This window comes from Phyllobates terribilis, unplaced genomic scaffold (genome assembly GCF_046119375.1).
Source record: "Phyllobates terribilis strain yellow unplaced genomic scaffold, ASM4611937v1 Scaffold_1__5_contigs__length_1240528914, whole genome shotgun sequence".
In the NCBI taxonomy this organism is placed as follows: Eukaryota; Metazoa; Chordata; class Amphibia; order Anura; family Dendrobatidae; genus Phyllobates; species Phyllobates terribilis.
This window is the reverse complement of record NW_027362761.1, coordinates 82,252,371-82,265,660: the sequence shown is the minus strand read 5'-3', so window position 1 is coordinate 82,265,660 and position 13,290 is coordinate 82,252,371.

Sequence of the window (13,290 nt, the reverse complement as noted above, 5' to 3'; positions counted from 1 at the left end):
CAGAAAAAAATTATATTCAATTTGCAACCTGATGGAGGTCAGTATAGATGGACTAATAGAACAAGTCCCACACACAGCTAGAAGCCCAAATATTTTTTCAGAGGTAGATGCAGAAAAAAAAATATTCAGTTTGTAACCTGATGGAGGTCAGTATAGATGGACTAATAGAGAAAGTCCCACACACTGCTAGAAGGCCAAATATTTTTTCAGAGCTAGATGCAGAAAAAAATTATATTCAGTTTGCAACCTGATGGAGGTCTGTATAGATGGATTAATAGAACAAGTCCCACACACAGCTAGAAGCCCAATATTTTTTCAGAGGTAGATGCAGAAAAAAATATATTCAGTTTGCAACCTGATGGAGGTCAGTATAGATGGACTAATACAACAAGTCCCACACACAGCTAGAAGCCCAATATTTTTTCAGAGCTAGATGCAGAAAAAAATTATATTCAATTTGCAACCTGATGGAGGTCAGTATAGATGGAGTAATAGAACAAGTCCCACACACAGCTAGAAGCCCAAATATTTTTTCAGAGCTAGATGCAGATAAAAATTAATTTTAATTTGCAACCTGATGGAGGTCAGTATAGATGGACTAATAGAGAAAGTCCCACACACTGCTAGAAGGCCAAATATTTTTTCAGAGCTAGATGTAGAAAAAAATTATATTCAGTTTGCAACCTGATGGAGGTCAGTATAGATGGACTAATAGAGAAAGTCCCACACACTGCTAGAAGGCCAAATATTTTTTCAGAGCTAGATGCAGAAAAAAATTATATTCAGTTTGCAACCTGATGGAGGTCAGTATAGATGGACTAATAGAGAAAGTCCCACACACTGCTAGAAGGCCAAATATTTTTTCAGAGCTAGATGCAGAAAAAAATTATATTCAGTTTGCAACCTGATGGAGGTCTGTATAGATGGATTAATAGAACAAGTCCCACACACAGCTAGAAGCCCAATATTTTTTCAGAGGTAGATGCAGAAAAAAATATATTCAGTTTGCAACCTGATGGAGGTCAGTATAGATGGACTAATACAACAAGTCCCACACACAGCTAGAAGCCCAATATTTTTTCAGAGCTAGATGCAGAAAAAAATTATATTCAATTTACAACCTGATGGAGGTCAGTATAGATGGAGTAATAGAACAAGTCCCACACACAGCTAGAAGCCCAAATATTTTTTCAGAGGTAGATGCAGATAAAAATTATTTTAAATTTGCAACCTGATGGAGGTCAGTATAGATGGACTAATAGAGAAAGTCCAACATACTGCTAGAAGGCCAAATATTTTTTCAGAGCTAGATGCAGAAAAAAATTATATTCAGTTTGCAACCTGATGGAGGTCTGTATAGATGGATTAATAGAACAAGTCCCACACACAGCTAGAAGCCCAATATTTTTTCAGAGGTAGATGCAGAAAAAAATATATTCAGTTTGCAACCTGATGGAGGTCAGTATAGATGGACTAATACAACAAGTCCCACACACAGCTAGAAGCCCAATATTTTTTCAGAGCTAGATGCAGAAAAAAATTATATTCAATTTGCAACCTGATGGAGGTCTGTATAGATGGACTAATACAACAAGTCCCACACACAGCTAGAAGCCCAATATTTTTTCAGAGCAAGATGCAGAAAAAAATGATATTCAATTTGCAACCTGTTGGAGGTCAGTATAGATGGAGTAATAGAACAAGTCCCACACACAGCTAGAAGCCCAAATATTTTTTCAGAGCTAGATGCAGATAAAAATTATTTTTAATTTGCAACCTGATGGAGGTCAGTATAGATGGACTAATAGAGAAAGTCCCACACACAGCTAGAAGCCCAAATATTTTTTCAGAGGTAGATGCAGATAAAAATTATTTTTAATTTGCAACCTGATGGAGGTCAGTATAGATGGACTAATAGAGAAAGTCCCACACACTGCTAGAAGGCCAAATATTTTTTCAGAGCTAGATGCAGAAAAAAATTATATTCAGTTTGCAACCTGATGGAGGTCTGTATAGATGGATTAATAGAACAAGTCCCACACACAGCTAGAAGCCCAATAATTTTTCAGAGGTAGATGCAGAAAAAAATATATTCAGTTTGCAACCTGATGGAGGTCAGTATAGATGGACTAATACAACAAGTCCCACACACAGCTAGAAGCCCAATATTTTTTCAGAGCTAGATGCAGAAAAAAATTATATTCAATTTGCAACCTGATGGAGGTCAGTATAGATGGAGTAATAGAACAAGTCCCACACACAGCTAGAAGCCCAAATATTTTTTCAGAGGTAGATGCAGATAAAAATTATTTTTAATTTGCAACCTGATGGAGGTCAGTATAGATGGACTAATAGAGAAAGTCCCACACACTGCTAGAAGGCCAAATATTTTTTCAGAGCTAGATGCAGAAAAAAATTATATTCAGTTTGCAACCTGATGGAGGTCAGTATAGATGGACTAATAGAGAAAGTCCCACACACTGCTAGAAGGCCAAATATTTTTTCAGAGCTAGATGCAGAAAAAAATTATATTCAGTTTGCAACCTGATGGAGGTCAGTATAGATGGACTAATAGAGAAAGTCCCACACACTGCTAGAAGGCCAAATATTTTTTCAGAGCTAGATGCAGAAAAAAATTATATTCAGTTTGCAACCTGATGGAGGTCTGTATAGATGGATTAATAGAACAAGTCCCACACACAGCTAAAAGCCCAATATTTTTTCAGAGGTAGATGCAGAAAAAAATATATTCAGTTTGCATCCTGATGGAGGTCAGTATAGATGGACTAATAAAACAAGTCCCACACACAGCTAGAAGCCCAATACTTTTTCAGAGCTAGATGCAGAAAAAAATTATATTCAATTTACAACCTGATGGAGGTCAGTATAGATGGAGTAATAGAACAAGTCCCACACACAGCTAGAAGCCCAAATATTTTTTCAGAGCTAGATGCAGATAAAAATTATTTTAAATTTGCAACCTGATGGAGGTCAGTATAGATGGACTAATAGAGAAAGTCCAACACACTGCTAGAAGGCCAAATATTTTTTCAGAGCTAGATGCAGAAAAAAATTATATTCAGTTTGCAACCTGATGGAGGTCTGTATAGATGGATTAATAGAACAAGTCCCACACACAGCTAGAAGCCCAATATTTTTTCAGAGGTAGATGCAGAAAAAAATATATTCAGTTTGCAACCTGATGGAGGTCAGTATAGATGGACTAATACAACAAGTCCCACACACAGCTAGAAGCCCAATATTTTTTCAGAGCTAGATGCAGAAAAAAATTATATTCAATTTGCAACCTGATGGAGGTCTGTATAGATGGACTAATACAACAAGTCCCACACACAGCTAGAAGCCCAATATTTTTTCAGAGCAAGATGCAGAAAAAAATGATATTCAATTTGCAACCTGATGGAGGTCAGTATAGATGGAGTAATAGAACAAGTCCCACACACAGCTAGAAGCCCAAATATTTTTTCAGAGCTAGATGCAGATAAAAATTATTTTTAATTTGCAACCTGATGGAGGTCAGTATAGATGGACTAATAGAGAAAGTCCCACACACAGCTAGAAGCCCAAATATTTTTTCAGAGGTAGATGCAGATAAAAATTATTTTTAATTTGCAACCTGATGGAGGTCAGTATAGATGGACTAATAGAGAAAGTCCCACACACTGCTAGAAGGCCAAATATTTTTTCAGAGCTAGATGCAGAAAAAAATTATATTCAGTTTGCAACCTGATGGAGGTCTGTATAGATGGATTAATAGAACAAGTCCCACACACAGCTAGAAGATCAATATTTTTTCAGAGGTAGATGCAGAAAAAAATATATTCAGTTTGCAACCTGATGGAGGTCAGTATAGATGGACTAATACAACAAGTCCCACACACAGCTAGAAGCCCAATATTTTTTCAGAGCTAGATGCAGAAAAAAATTATATTCAATTTGCAACCTGATGGAGGTCAGTATAGATGGATTAATAGAACAAGTCCCACACACAGCTAGAAGCCCAATATTTTTTCAGAGCTAGATGCAGAAAAAAATTATATTCAAATTGCAACCTGATGGAGGTCAGTATAGATGGAGTAATAGAACAAGTCCCACACACAGCTAGAAGCCCAAATATTTTTTCAGAGCTAGATGCAGATAAAAATTATTTTTAATTTGCAACCTGATGGAGGTCAGTATAGATGGACTAATAGAGAAAGTCCCACACACTGCTAGAAGGCCAAATATTTTTTCAGAGCTAGATGCAGAAAAAAATTATATTCAGTTTGCAACCTGATGGAGGTCAGTATAGATGGACTAAAAGAGAAAGTCCCACACACTGCTAGAAGGCAAATTTTTTTTCAGAGCTAGATGCAGAAAAAAATTATATTCAGTTTGCAACCTGATGGAGCTCTGTATAGATGGATTAATAGAACAAGTCCCACACACAGCTAGAAGCCCAATATTTTTTCAGAGGTAGATGCAGAAAAAAATATATTCAGTTTGCAACCTGATGGAGGTCAGTATAGATGGACTAATACAACAAGTCCCACACACAGCTAGAAGCCCAATATTTTTTCAGAGCTAGATGCAGAAAAAAATTATATTCAATTTGCAACCTGATGGAGGTCAGTATAGATGGAGTAATAGAACAAGTCCCACACACAGCTAGAAGCCCAAATATTTTTTCAGAGGTAGATGCAGATAAAAATTATTTTTAATTTGCAACCTGATGGAGGTCAGTATAGATGGACTAATAGAAAAAGTCCAACACACTGCTAGAAGGCCAAATATTTTTTCAGAGCTAGATGCAGAAAAAAATTATATTCAGTTTGCAACCTGATGGAGGTCAGTATAGATGGACTAATAGAGAAAGTCCCACACACTGCTAGAAGGCCAAATATTTTTTGAGAGCTAGATGCAGAAAAAAATTATATTCAGTTTGCAACCAGATGGAGGTCTGTATAGATCGATTAATAGAACAAGTCCCACACACAGCTAGAAGCCCAATATTTTTTCAGAGGTAGATGCAGAAAAAAATATATTCAGTTTGCAACCTGATGGAGGTCAGTGTAGATGGACTAATACAACAAGTCCCACACACAGCTAGAAGCCCAATATTTTTTCAGAGCTAGATGCAGAAAAAAATTATATTCAATTTACAACCTGATGGAGGTCAGTATAGATGGAGTAATAGAACAAGTCCCACACACAGCTAGAAGCCCAAATATTTTTTCAGAGGTAGATGCAGATAAAAATTATTTTTAATTTGCAACCTGATGGAGGTCAGTATAGATGGACTAATAGAGAAAGTCCCACACACTGCTAGAAGGCCAAATATTTTTTCAGAGCTAGATGCAGAAAAAAATTATATTCAGTTTGCAACCTGATGGAGGTCTGTATAGATGGATTAATAGAACAAGTCCCACACACAGCTAGAAGCCCAATATTTTTTCAGAGGTAGATGCAGAAAAAAATATATTCAGTTTGCAACCTGATGGAGGTCAGTATAGATGGACTAATACAACAAGCCCCACACACAGCTAGAAGCCCAATATTTTTTCAGAGCTAGATGCAGAAAAAAATTATATTCAATTTGCAACCTGATGGAGGTCTGCATAGATGGACTAATACAACAAGTCCCACACACAGCTAGAAGCCCAATATTTTTTCAGAGCTAGATGCAGAAAAAAATGATATTCAATTTGCAACCTGATGGAGGTCAGTATAGATGGAGTAATAGAACAAGTCCCACACACAGCTAGAAGCCCAAATATTTTTTCAGAGCTAGATGCAGATAAAAATTATTTTTAATTTGCAACCTGATGGAGGTCAGTATAGATGGACTAATAGAGAAAGTCCCACACACTGCTAGAAGGCCAAATATTTTTTCAGAGCTAGATGCAGAAAAAAATTATATTCAGTTTGCAACCTGATGGAGGTCAGTATAGATGGACTAATAGAGAAAGTCCCACACACTGCTAGAAGGCAAATTTTTTTTCAGAGCTAGATGCAGAAAAAAATTATATTCAGTTTGCAACCTGATGGAGGTCTGTATAGATGGATTAATAGAACAAGTCCTACACACAGCTAGAAGCCCAATATTTTTTCAGAGCTAGATGCAGAAAAAAATATATTCAGTTTGCAACCTGATGGAGGTCAGTATAGATGGACTAATACAACAAGTCCCACACACAGCTAGAAGCCCAATATTTTTTCAGAGCTAGATGCAGAAAAAAATTATATTCAATTTGCAACCTGATGGAGGTCAGTATAGATGGACTAATAGAGAAAGTCCCACACACTGCTAGAAGGCCAAATATTTTTTCAGAGCTAGATGCAGAAAAAGATTATTTTCAGTTTGCAACCTGATGGAGGTCAGTATATATGGACTAATAGAGAAAGTCCCACACACTGCTAGAAGGCCAAATATTTTTTCAGAGCTAGATGCAGAAAAAAATTATATTCAGTTTGCAACCTGATGGAGGTCAGTATAGTTGGACTAATAGAGAAAGTCCCACACACTGCTAGAAGGCCAAATATTTTTTCAGAGCTAGATGCAGAAAAAATTATATTCAGTTTGCAACCTGATGGAGGTCAGTATAGATGGACTAATAGAGAAAGTCCCACACACTGCTAGAAGGCCAAATATTTTTTCAGAGCTAGATGCAGAAAAAAATTATATTCAGTTTGCAACCTGATGGAGGTCTGTATAGATGGATTAATAGAACAAGTCCCACACACAGCTAGAAGCCCAATATTTTTTCAGAGGTAGATGCAGAAAAAAATATATTCAGTTTGCAACCTGATGGAGGTCAGTATAGATGGACTAATACAACAAGTCCCACACACAGCTAGAAGCCCAATATTTTTTCAGAGCTAGATGCAGAAAAAAATTATATTCAATTTACAACCTGATGGAGGTCAGTATAGATGGAGTAATAGAACAAGTCCCACACACAGCTAGAAGCCCAAATATTTTTTCAGAGGTAGATGCAGATAAAAATTATTTTTAATTTGCAACCTGATGGAGGTCAGTATAGATGGACTAATAGAGAAAGTCCCACACACTGCTAGAAGGCCAAATATTTTTTCAGAGCTAGATGCAGAAAAAAATTACATTCAGTTTGCAACCTGATGGAGGTCTGTATAGATGGATTAATAGAACAAGTCCCACACACAGCTAGAAGCCCAATATTTTTTCAGAGCTAGATGCAGAAAAAAATATATTCAGTTTGCAACCTGATGGAGGTCAGTATAGATGGACTAATACAACAAGTCCCACACACAGCTAGAAGCCCAATATTTTTTCAGAGCTAGATGCAGATAAAAATTATATTCAGTTTGCAACCTGATGGAGGTCTGTATAGATGGATTAATAGAACAAGTCCCACACACAGCTAGAAGCCCAATATTTTTTCAGAGCTAGATGCAGAAAAAAATATATTCAGTTTGCAATCTGATGGAGGTCAGTATAGATGGACTAATACAACAAGTCCCACACACAGCTAGAAGCCCAATATTTTTTCAGAGCTAGATGCAGAAAAAAATTATATTCAATTTGCAACCTGATGGAGGTCAGTATAGATGGAGTAATAGAACAAGTCCCACACACAGCTAGAAGCCCAAATATTTTTTCAGAGGTAGATGCAGATAAAAATTATTTTTAATTTGCAACCTGATGGAGGTCAGTATAGATGGACTAATAGAGAAAGTCCCACACACTGCTAGAAGGCCAAATATTTTTTCAGAGCTAGATGCAGAAAAAAATTATATTCAGTTTGCAACCTGATGGAGGTCAGTATAGATGGACTAATAGAGAAAGTCCCACACACTGCTAGAAGGCCAAATATTTTTTCAGAGCTAGATGCAGAAAAAAATTATATTCAGTTTGCAACCTGATGGAGGTCAGTATAGATGGACTAATAGAGAAAGTCCCACACACTGCTAGAAGGCCAAATATTTTTTCAGAGCTAGATGCAGAAAAAAATTATATTCAGTTTGCAACCTGATGGAGGTCTGTATAGATGGATTAATAGAACAAGTCCCACACACAGCTAGAAGCCCAATGTTTTTTCAGAGGTAGATGCAGAAAAAAATATATTCAGTTTGCAACCTAATGGAGGTCAGTATAGATGGACTAATACAACAAGTCCCACACACAGCTAGAAGCCCAATATTTTTTCAGAGCTAGATGCAGAAAAAAATTATATTCAATTTACAACCTGATGGAGGTCAGTATAGATGGAGTAATAGAACAAGTCCCACACACAGCTAGAAGCCCAAATATTTTTTCAGAGGTAGATGCAGATAAAAATTATTTTTAATTTGCAACCTGATGGAGGTCAGTATAGATGGACTAATAGAGAAAGTCCCACACACTGCTAGAAGGCCAAATATTTTTTCAGAGCTAGATGCAGAAAAAAATTATATTAAGTTTGCAACCTGATGGAGGTCTGTATAGATGGATTAATAGAACAAGTCCCACACACAGCTAGAAGCCCAATATTTTTTCAGAGGTAGATGCAGAAAAAAATATATTCAGTTTGCAACCTGATGGAGGTCAGTATAGATGGACTAATGCAACAAGTCCCACACACAGCTAGAAGCCCAATATTTTTTCAGAGCTAGATGCAGAAAAAAATTATATTCAATTTGCAACCTGATGGAGGTCTGTATAGATGGACTAATACAACAAGTCCCACACACAGCTAGAAGCCCAATAATTTTTCAGAGCTAGATGCAGAAAAAAATGATATTCAATTTGCAACCTGATGGAGGTCAGTATAGATGGAGTAATAGAACAAGTCCCACACACAGCTAGAAGCCCAAATATTTTTTCAGAGCTAGATGCAGATAAAAATTATTTTTAATTTGCAACCTGATGGAGGTCAGTATAGATGGACTAATAGAGAAAGTCCCACACACTGCTAGAAGGCCAAATATTTTTTCAGAGCTAGATGCAGAAAAAAATTATATTCAGTTTGCAACCTGATGGAGGTCAGTATAGATGGACTAATAGAGAAAGTCCCACACACTGCTAGAAGGCAAATATTTTTTCAGAGCTAGATGCAGAAAAAAATTATATTCAGTTTGCAACCTGATGGAGGTCTGTATAGATGGATTAATAGAACAAGTCCCACACACAGCTAGAAGCCCAATATTTTTTCAGAGCTAGATGCAGAAAAAAATGATATTCAATTTGCAACCTGATGGAGGTCAGTATAGATGGAGTAATAGAACAAGTCCCACACACAGCTAGAAGCCCAAATATTTTTTCAGAGCTAGATGCAGATAAAAATTATTTTTAATTTGCAACCTGATGGAGGTCAGTATAGATGGACTAATAGAGAAAGTCCCACACACTGCTAGAAGGCCAAATATTTTTTCAGAGCTAGATGCAGAAAAAAATTATATTCAGTTTGCAACCTGATGGAGGTCAGTATAGATGGACTAATAGAGAAAGTCCCACACACTGCTAGAAGGCAAATTTTTTTTCAGAGCTAGATGCAGAAAAAAATTATATTCAGTTTGCAACCTGATGGAGGTCTGTATAGATGGATTAATAGAACAAGTCCCACACACAGCTAGAAGCCCAATATTTTTTCAGAGCTAGATGCAGAAAAAAATATATTCAGTTTGCAACCTGATGGAGGTCAGTATAGATGGACTAATACAACAAGTCCCACACACAGCTAGAAGCCCAATATTTTTTCAGAGCTAGATGCAGAAAACAATTATATTCAGTTTGCAACCTGATGGAGGTCAGTATAGATGGACTAATAGAGAAAGTCCCACACACTGCTAGAAGGCCAAATATTTTTTCAGAGCTAGATGCAGAAAAAAATTATATTCAGTTTGCAACCTGATGGAGGTCAGTATAGATGGACTAATAGAGAAAGTCCCACACACTGCTAGAAGGCCAAATATTTTTTCAGAGCTAGATGCAGAAAAAAATTATATTCAGTTTGCAACCTGATGGAGGTCAGTATAGATGGACTAATACAACAAGTCCCACACACAGCTAGAAGCCCAATATTTTTTCAGAGCTAGATGCAGAAAAAAATTATATTCAATTTGCAACCTGATGGAGGTCTGTATAGATGGACTAATACAACAAGTCGCACACACAGCTAGAAGCCCAATATTTTTTCAGAGCTAGATGCAGAAAAAAATTATATTCAATTTGCAGCCTGATGGAGGTCAGTATAGATGGAGTAATAGAACAAGTCCCACACACAGCTAGAAGCCCAAATATTTTTTCAGAGCTAGATGCAGATAAAAATTATTTTTAATTTGCAACCTGATGGAGGTCAGTATAGATGGACTAATAGAGAAAGTCCCACACACTGCTAGAAGGCCAAATATTTTTTCAGAGCTAGATGCAGAAAAAAATTATATTCAGTTTGCAACCTGATGGAGGTCAGTATAGATGGACTAATAGAGAAAGTCCCACACACTGCTAGAAGGCAAATTTTTTTTCAGAGCTAGATGCAGAAAAAAATTATATTCAGTTTGCAACCTGATGGAGGTCTGTATAGATGGATTAATAGAACAAGTCCCACACACAGCTAGAAGCCCAATATTTTTTCAGAGGTAGATGCAGAAAAAAATATATTCAGTTTGCAACCTGATGGAGGTCAGTATAGATGGACTAATACAACAAGTCCCACACACATCTAGAAGCCCAATATTTTTTCAGAGCTAGATACAGAAAAAAATTATATTCAATTTGCAACCTGATGGAGGTCAGTATAGATGGAGTAATAGAACAAGTCCCACACACAGCTAGAAGCCCAAATATTTTTTCAGAGGTAGATGCAGAAAAAAATTATATTCAGTTTGCAACCTGATGGAGGTCTGTATAGATGGATTAATAGAACAAGTCCCACACACAGCTACAAGCCCAATATTTTTTCAGAGGTAGATGCAGAAAAAAATATATTCAGTTTGCAACCTGATGGAGGTCAGTATAGATGGACTAATAGAGAAAGTCCCACACACTGCTAGAAGGCCAAATATTTTTTCAGAGGTAGATGCAGAAAAAAATTATATTCAATTTGCAACCTGATGAAGGTCAGTATAGATGGACTAATAGAATGATGCTATGCCCAAAAGATTTTACTTCACTAGGTGCAGTAAAAAAATTGGTATTCTATACACAGGTGGTATATCTTGCAACACAGATAGGCTACTCCACTGACTAACACACTCTGCAATAGGCCAAAAAGGATTAGCTTTGCTAGATTCAGCCAAATGCTGTGAAAAAAACTTGCACAGCACTGGCACAGACCTGCCTGGCAAAAACTGATAGGAACTGATGTAACCTAGTCCTGAAAAGGACTCCAATTACAATTAGTCTTTACTCCCACAACCTATCTATTTAAGAGCACAGACCTGCCTGATAAAAGTCGTAGGAAATGCTGTAACCTAGTCCTTAAAAGTACTGCAATCACAACTATTCCCTACTCCCAAGCTATCTGTAGATTTGTGCGAAAATTGGCTTGAAATTAACAAAGTATAGCGCACACAGCAACAGCGGTGCCGTCTAACACGCAGCTGCAGCAGTGAGAAAATGGTGGCGATGGGAAAAATGGCTTGGTCTTATAGGGCAAGGACATGTGACATACACTGCCAATGACACATGCCCTTGCTTGTGTGAAAAAAGCACTTCGCTCCGTGTGTGCACTGCTGATAGGCTGACAGATTGCACCTCCCCACTGTAAATGCGGGAAAGAGAAAAAAAAATGGAGATCTTCATTATTCCTGCAGAGATCCATCCCCTGCCCCTCCCCCCACCCCGCTGTACACTCAAACTGCGTATTAACATTAATTTTCATCATTACTGAGAAAAAATCCAGTTATCATTTTGGTGCACGAACAGTTATCGAACATAACCTCGAACAGCCGAATTTTTCTCAAATTGTTCGTGTTCGCCGAATGGCTCGAACACCACCCAAAACAGCTCGAATTGGAGATTGGCAAACAGTTCGAGTAGAACAACGCTCATCTCTACTCATAAACGGTAAAACAGTAGCATTTAATAAGAAGCCGCACAGCCAGTGAAAGTTAAGTCTTATGAGCAGGCTCCAGTGACAAACAGTACAGTTTCCTTAGCAACACAGCAGTTCACAGTCTTCCCAGTAGTACAGGACAGCACAGTTCTAATGTAAAGGCACATTAATGAACACAGCATTCTTTACAGCACAGTGAGATGGAGGAGGGTGGGAGGATTTGCTGAGGCAGATGATCCCTGTGAATACATTTCTTCCAGTCCTTATCTTTCTGCCTGACAATACTCTGCACTGTTAGTTCAGGAATTCTACCTGACCTGTGCTTAGCTTCACTCCTGACTTGAATCCTTTTCACTTGCAGGGGCACTTCTGTGAGATACAGAACACACATACTACCTTTCTCTTTGGCTCCAGACAGACAGTAAAGAACTTCCCCACAATCCCCCTGGGGCTCTGCTAAAACACTCCCCTTCTCCTGTGACTGTGGTAACCCCTCTAGTTGCTGGATGCTTCTGGAGCACAACACTTCCTGTCTCATGTGCTTGTGCTACTTCTAATAGTTGCTGAATGCTTTTAAAGCAAAAGCACTACTTCTGCATGTCACACTCTGCAACAGCACTACTTCTGCATGTCACACTAAGGATTTTTGAATGGTCACTATTGACTTTTAGGATTGCTACTTCCTGTAGGTGGCACAAGAGTTCTGGTCCTCTTCCTCTCTGAAGAGACAATTTGCATCCATATGTACAGTAATGTATTTATTTAGTATGTTTGCTTATATAGTGCCAACATATTGTAACCACTCACTCTATTAAGGCTCACAATCTAAAGTCTTTATCAGTATGTTGTGTGGGAGGAAACCAGCGTGTGGGAGCAGGCTGTACAAGCTCCATTGTACTGTGTGTTTGAGTATACTGGGACCTAGAAGTGATGTTTCCAGGAGAGAATAACTTTGTATTTATGTCATTAGATGAAGTACGCTCAAGTAATAGCTCCAGATGCTTCCGTTTTCGACAGTGAGAGCCACATTTTTGATTTACATTTTAATTTTTTTCATTTAGCCATAATTTTTCACTAGATAGATGCTGGGGAAAATATATAGGATCTTCCTGTTCTTCACGGTGGTCTACAAGGAGATGCAAAGTCTGATTAGTTTTTTTACAAAGCAGAGATTAGGATTGCAAATCAATACAACATAGTAAGAGAAGGTCATTACAGGTAAACAGACCTTAACTTTAACCCCTTAACAATTGCTGATACGCCTTTTTATGGCAGT